The sequence below is a fragment of the Acanthochromis polyacanthus genome, chromosome 18 (assembly GCF_021347895.1).
Source record: "Acanthochromis polyacanthus isolate Apoly-LR-REF ecotype Palm Island chromosome 18, KAUST_Apoly_ChrSc, whole genome shotgun sequence".
NCBI classification, from domain to species: Eukaryota; Metazoa; Chordata; class Actinopteri; family Pomacentridae; genus Acanthochromis; species Acanthochromis polyacanthus.
In genome coordinates, this window is record NC_067130.1 from 21093828 (window position 1) to 21100510 (window position 6683).

Sequence of the window (6683 nt, forward strand, 5' to 3'; positions counted from 1 at the left end):
TGAACAAGTTGGTGGATGAAGTTGCCAGCTCATCACTGGTTCCTATCTGGCAGACTGAGATTCAACAAGCTTCACTGAGGTTAGTGTGCATCAAAAGCCATCAAACACAGACGTCGCCAGGAAAGACGCTACAACTGTTGCATTCTTGAAATTAAGCCACTCCTGAACCAGAGGCAACATTGGACTGAGGAGATAAAGAACTGAACTGTTGCTTAGTGGTCCAAAATATTTTTTTTCAGATGAAAGGAAATTTTGCATTTCATTGGGAAATCAAGGTCTCAGAGTCTAAAAGAAGAATGGAGAGGCACAGAGTCCAGGGAGTTTGAAATCCAGTGTGAAGTTTTCAGTCTGCAATGATTTTGGGTTCTACATCATCTGCTGTGTTTTATCAAGTCCATCTAAGAGGGGATTTTACAGCACTTACTTCCATTAGCTGACAAGCTTTACGGAGATTCCAGCAGACTGTGGTTTGCTGATCATAATATTGCTGTGCTTGACTTGCCAGCCTCACTAAGCTGCCCCATATGAAGGAAACGTAAGTTCACGCGAAGGGCCGGGGAGTCAGATTTTTGACGGGTAGTCGGAAGAAACTACAACACCTGTTGATACTTGGCCATAGACTGGTTTCATTACTTTCTCTCAAAATTGTGGTTTCCGTGTCATCGAGTTCACGTTCATTCTCAGCCATCTCCTCTTCTGGTGTTTCATTTTCTTCCCTGCTTTCCTCTGCAACCCTTCCATTTGCACTCTGCAGCTCAGAATCTATATCCTGTGGATAAGTCTCATCCATCTGGCAGCATGAGAGACCAGCAAGGACGCTTGTTGTTCCTCGAGGTTTGACAGTTTTTTTTTAACTCCCTGTTTTCCTCCATGAGTGCAAGACAGTTGCAGCAGTGTCTCCTCTTTGACTGAAGTCTGCGTAAACGGTAGCAGTACAGGGCTTCAGTTGCTGCAGAGTGAAAGAATGAAACGGACCAGGGATGCTCTGAAAAGTGGAATTCGTACAGTCTGTCTGTGAGACAGACTGTACAAGGATGCTTTGATCAATGCTAATCATAGGTTTTTTTGGTTGTTGTTCTTTAACTAGATGCCCTGAAAGCCATTAGCAAACAGTCACTTAATTTTTGCAGTTCTCTGCACTCCAGCTGCCACTGCCTGGACAGAGCTGAGTCAGCAGCTGGAAGGCAAGATGTCTGCAAAGGCCTTGTACACTTTTGTGAAGTTGAACAGACACAACATCTGGTCAGCTTTGGAATTCAGTCATCAGGAAAGTGATCCTGAAAATACTGTTGACGCGGAGACTCAGGTTGCATTTGTCCTGGACAAAAAGACTGTCAGACTTTTCAGCATGAAGTACCTTTTGAGGAATGGGTTAAATTCATTCCTGTAAAAGTTGAGTACAAAGACAAGTTTTCTCCATCTCAGAAAAGGTAATACACAGTTTTGAAGCCTGACACTTGGACTCGTGTCATAAATTATCTAATTTGGACGAAGATAAAAAAATTTAAAAAAAAACTCATACACATTTGTGTTCCAAAGAGCCAAGGTTTATCCAACTGTCACGAATAATTACACAGAGATTAGAGGCTACTGTAAGGAGTGTCATGGCCATTTTGAAATGGCATGTGACAGAGAGCCAGCAATTAATTGTCCAATGATGCTCCAGTGTTACATAAAAAATGCAAATATCTCCCTGCACACTGGCTGTTCCTAGCAGTTCATATCTGAAAACCTGCGTGAGCAGATTGCAAAAGAGCTGTATGAGGGCAGGATGGAACCAGCCATATGGAGATCAGTGAAGGAGGTCTACTGGATGTTGGAGATCCTGAGCCAAGCCACCTACCTAATTTGGCCACCCTTCTTTGGAAAGCCAAACAAGAGAGAAAAGATCTGGAATTGTAGGACACAGATCCTATTATACAGTGCCTTGTGAAAGTATTCGGCCCCCTTGAACTTTTCAACCTTTCGCCACATTTCAGGCTTCAAACATAAAGATATAAAATTTTAATTTTTTGTCAAGAATCAACAACAATTGGGACACAATCGTGAAGTGGAATGAAATTTATTGGATATTTTAAACTTTTTTAACAAATAAAAACCTGAAAAGTGGGGTGTGCAATATTATTCGGCCCCCTTGCATTAATACTTTGTAGCGCCACCTTTTGCTGCAATTACAGCTGCAAGTCGCTTGGGGTATGTCTATCAGTTTTTCACATCGAGAGACTGAAATTCTTGCCCATTCTTCCATGCAAAACAGTTTGAGCTCAGTGAGGTTGGATGGAGAGCGTTTGTGAACAGCAGTCTTCAGCTCTGCCCACAGATTCTGGATTGGATTCAGGTCTGGACTTTGACTTGGCCATTCTAACACCTGGATACGTTTATTTGTGAACCATTCCATTGTAGATTTGGCTTTATGTTTTGGATCATTGTCCTGTTGGAAGATAAATCTCCGTCCCAGTCTCAGGTCTTTTGCAGACTCCAACAGGTTTTCTTCCAGAATGGTCCTGTATTTGGCTCCATTCATCTTCCCATCAATTTTAACCATCTTCCCTGTCCCTGCTGAAGAAAAGCAGGCCCAAACCATGAGGCTGCCACCACCATGTTTGACAGTGGGGATGGTGTGTTCAGGGTGATGAGCTGTTTTGCCCTTACGCCAAACATATCGTTTTGCATTGTGGCCAAAAAGTTTGATTTTGGTTTCATCTGACCAGAGCACCTTCTTCCACATGTTTGGTGTGTCTCCCAGGTGGCTTGTGGCAAACTTCAAACGAGACTTTTTATGGATATCTTTGAGAAATGGCTTACTTCTTGCCACTCTTCCATAAAGGCCAGATTTGTGCAGTGTACGACTGATTGTTGTCCTATGGACAGACTCTCCCACCTCAGCTGTAGATCTCTGCAGTTCATCCAGAGTGATCATGGGCCTCTTGGCTGCATCTCTGATCAGTCTTCTCCTTGTTCGAGGTGAAAGTTTAGAGGGACGGCCGGGTCTTGGTAGATTTGCAGTGGTCTGATACTCCTTCCATTTCAATATGATTGCTTGCACAGTGCTCCTTGAGATGTTTAAAGCTTGGGAAATCTTTTTGTATCCAAATCCAGCTTTAAACTTCTCCACAACAGTATCTGGGACCTGCCTGGTGTGTTCCTTGGTCTTCATGATGCTCTCTGCACTTTAAACAGAACCCTGAGACTATCACAGAGCAGGTGCATTTATACAGAGACTTGATTACACACAGGTGGATTCTATTTATCATCATCAGTCATTTAGGACAACATTGGATCATTCAGAGATCCTCACTGAACTTCTGGAGTGAGTTTGCTGCACTGAAAGTAAAGGGGCCAAATAATATTGCACACCCCACTTTTCAGTTTTTTGTTTGTTAAAAAAGTATAAAATATGCAATAAATTTCATTCCACTTGTGTCCCACTTGTTGTTGATTCTTGACAAAAAATTAGAATTTTATATCTTTATGTTTGAAGCCTGAAATGTGGCAAAAGGTTGAAAAGTTAAAGGGGGCCGAATACTTTCACAAGGCACTGTATCTTTGCAATTATTAAAATATAGTGCACCTCACAGTGGGAGCATTAGAGATATTGGACTGGACAAGTTTTTCTGTCACTACTGGAGTCAAACTCAGCTGCATGTATACAAGACATTGTCCAAGACATCTCACCCAACACTGTGTTTTGATGTAACTGGCTCAGTAGTAAGAAAACTGGTGAGATCAAATAATACACACGTGGACAAAATTGTTGGTACCCCTCAGTTAAAGAAGGAAAAACCCACAATTCTCACTGAAATCACTTGAAACTCACAAAAGTAACAATAAATAAAAATTTATTGAAAATTAAATAATCAAAATCAGCCATCACTTTTGAATTGTTGATTAACATAATTATTTAAAAAAAACAAACTAATGAAATAGGGCTGGACAAAAATGATGGTACCCATAACTTAATATTTTGTTGCACAACCTTTTGAGGCAATCACTGCAATTAAACGATTTCTGTTTTTGTCAGTGAGCGTTCTGCAGCTGTCAACAGGTATTTTGGCCCACTCCTCATGAGCAAACAGCTCCAGTTGTCTCAGATTTGATGGGTGTCTTCTCCAAATGGCATGTTTTCAGCTCCTTCCACATATGTTCAATGGGATTCAGATCTGGGCTCATAGAAGGCCACTTTAGAATAGTCCAACGCTTTTCTCTCAGCCATTCTTGGGTGTTTTTGGCTGTGTGTTTTGGATCGTTGTCCTGTTGGAAGACCCATGACCTGCGACTGAGACCAAGCTTTCTGACACTAGGCAGCACATTTCTCTCCAGAATGCCTTGATAGTCTTCAGATTTCATCGTACCTTGCACACTTTCAAGACACCCTGTGCCAGATGCAGCAAAGCAGCCCCAAAACATTACTGAGCCTCCTCCATGTTTCACCGTAGGGACAGTGTTCTTTTCTTCGTATGCTTGGTTTTTGAGTCTATGAACATAGAGTTGATGTGCCTTACCAAAAAGCTCCAGTTTGGTCTCATCTGTCCAAAGGACATTCTCCCAGAAGCTTTGTGGCTTGTCAACGTGCATTTTTGCAAATTCCAGTCTGGCTTTTTTATGAGTTTTTTTCAGCAGTGGTGTCCTCCTTGGTCGTCTCCCATGAAGTCCACTTTGGCTCAAACAACGACGAATGGTGCGATCTGACACTGATGTACCTTGGCCTTGGAGTTCACCTTTAATTTCTTTGGAGGTTGCTCTGGGCTCTTTGGATACAATTCCAACGATCCGTCTCTTCAATTTGTCATCAATTTTCCTCTTGCGGCCACGTCCAGGGAGGTTGGCTACTGTCCCGTGGGTCTTGAACTTCTGAATAATATGAGCCACTGTTGTCACAGGAACTTCAAGCTGTTTAGAGATGGTCTTACAGCCTTTACCTTTAAGGTGTTTGTCTATAATTTTTTTTCGGATGTCCTGGGACAATTCTCTCCTTCGCTTTCTGTTGTCCATGTTCAGTGTGGTACACACCTTTTCACCAAACAGCAGGGTGACTACTTGTCTCCCTTTAAATAGGCAGACTGACTGATTATGAGTTTGGAAACACCTGTGATGTCAATTAAATGACACACCTGAGTTAATCATGTCACTCTGGTCAAATAGTTTTCAATCTTTTATAGAGGTACCATCATTTTTGTCCAGCCCTATTTCATTAGTTTGTTTTTTTAAAATAATTATGTTAATCAATAATTCAAAAGTAATGGCTGTTTTTGATTATTTAATTTTCAATAAATTTTTATTTATTGTTACTTTTGTGAGTTTCAAGTGATTTCAGTGAGAATTGTGGGTTTTTCCTTCTTTAACTGAGGGGTACCAACAATTTTGTCCACGTGTGTACATCTGGCTATTTCTTCTTGTGTCAAGGCGTTCTGACAGCACTAACTGCTCCAGTGTCCCAGTGGTGCAAATGCTGTCAGAGAGACATGATCTTAATGCCTTTGCAAATTGGCTGACAGATTAGATTTGTGCAGGTGCAACTGTTGCAAAGGAAGCTGTGAGTGATTTTTCTCTGGCCCTTCTTGGAGCTCTGGTCAAGGCTTTCACTCCTTATCGTGATCTAAAGACCTGCATTAATGAGTGCTTTCATGTCTTACGTGGGAACCAGTCTGCAAAACTTCCCCCTTGTTTTGTCAGGGCTGATGTCGCACACTGCATCAACATGATCTGCCAGTGGGACTGCCTGAAAAACAAAACACACCATGTCAAAGATTTCTTTGTCATGTCCTTAGCACAACTTCTTCAGTCGCAATCCTTGGACTACGCAAAACAGCTCTTATGTGCTATCACTGTTGTCGCCCTCAGTGAGGCAGAGGGTGACGACAGTTCTAGAGTCCCTCTCACATCAGAAAAGTGCAAGAAATATCTGAAAGCACAAATTGGAGAAGACTCCATCATCATTCCAAATGAAAAGACAGAGGAAATGGAGAAAGTGGATCTATGTGATGATATCCAGACTGACCTACAACACGGGTAACATTACGGGTAACAGAAATATGCAAGGAGAGCAGGTCACTTGCTGCAGCTAACGGGATTGAGATTATAGTCATTTCCTCCCCATATTTCCCATTCCACATTCCCAATAGAATATGACTTAGTTACTTACCACTCTGGACAGGAATAATGGTCCCAGCAAGCTCAGCCACTGTTGAAGCCGAATTCAAAATGATAAAACATGGCCTTTTCAAACATGAAAACTTGCCTGTTCGAGTTCAGCGCTTCATTGCTCGTCATCTTTCCTTCACTGAAGGAACTATGCAGATTTGTTCTGCAAAAGAAAAAAAGCAAAGATGATGCAACAATGGGATCAGTGATAGTCACAGAAGCCAATCCAGCATCCATGACTGTTCACAGTGCAGAAGACAAGATGAAAATGGATGCTCACCCTTTTGTGGAATCTGATGCTGCCACAAACATTCCTCCAACAGATGAAGATGCGGTTGAAAATTGAAGGGGCCTAGAGGTTCCACCCAAAAAAGGAAGAGGACTTCCTGCGTCTCTCTTTGTACTGAATGGCTCCGCGCAGATCCATCTTTTGGAGCCAAAAGAGCAAAGGTAGGATTATTAAAAAATAGAAACCTTCATCAGCCTATTAGACCTGGTAAATCGATGATCTTTGTGCTGAACACCTGTGCATTTGATGCGTT